This window comes from Austrofundulus limnaeus, unplaced genomic scaffold (assembly GCF_001266775.1).
Source record: "Austrofundulus limnaeus strain Quisiro unplaced genomic scaffold, Austrofundulus_limnaeus-1.0 Scaffold134, whole genome shotgun sequence".
In the NCBI taxonomy this organism is placed as follows: Eukaryota; Metazoa; Chordata; class Actinopteri; order Cyprinodontiformes; family Rivulidae; genus Austrofundulus; species Austrofundulus limnaeus.
In genome coordinates this window covers 387,309-388,248 of record NW_013952536.1, presented here as the reverse complement: position 1 = coordinate 388,248, position 940 = coordinate 387,309, and positions in this window count along the sequence as shown.

Genomic DNA, 940 nt, shown 5'->3' with positions numbered 1-940 from the left:
AGAGAGAGAGAGAGAGAGAGAGAGAGAGAGAGAGAGAGAGAGAGAGAGAGAGAGAGAGAGAGAGTGCGTGTTAGCGCCTGAGCTAATAAAGTTAGCCCTGTTCACTGAAACACCAAGTAAACATCATTATTTACCCGGCATGCTTTGTGRCATTAATAAAMTGTCATGTGGAACAATATATATTTTTATATTTCTTAAAACTAAACAGCCTACAGTGTTTTTAAGTCTTTGTTTCACAGTTGAAGTGGACGTTTATCAAGTTCCTTGAGACCCAAGCTTTTGCTTTTTCTGGATGTGCATTTGTTCTTTGTCTAAGATACATGGTATTAGTGGGACCTCATAGGAATAATGACTAGAATCTGTCATGGTACAGGAAGTGGTTTTTGCAAAAACTTATGTCCTCATGTAAGGACACTGGGTCTCAAAATGTCATGCTTTTTGAGAAATACCTCAGCCATTACCATGCAAAACTTGGGAAACTTCATGATAGCCTTTCTAGTGGTTCCATTTTCCTTGATATTTTGGCAATACAACAGCCAGCTGGYGACCAAAGCAAGATTAGTGAACTGCATGATCATCATCATSAATGACAACTTTCAGATTGTTCTTCAGTTTGAAGAACATATTATGTGACATAATGGCAGGACTGAATGGCATTTGACCAGAACATCCTCGATATAAATAATTAGTTGAACAAATATACCACATGTAAGAACTATTGTGAAGTGTTTTTAATATTTCTAGATTTGTTTAAAAAAACTTTGTGACCACATATACCACTTAMAGTATTTACACTTGTAAACTCTTCTAAATATTTTCAGGTTTATCCTAACTCATGGCACAATTAATAATAAAATTATAGTCCCAATGTCCTCAAATGAGGACTTTATCTTTATCAACACTGTACTTTGCTTCAGTTTTAATATACATACATATATAT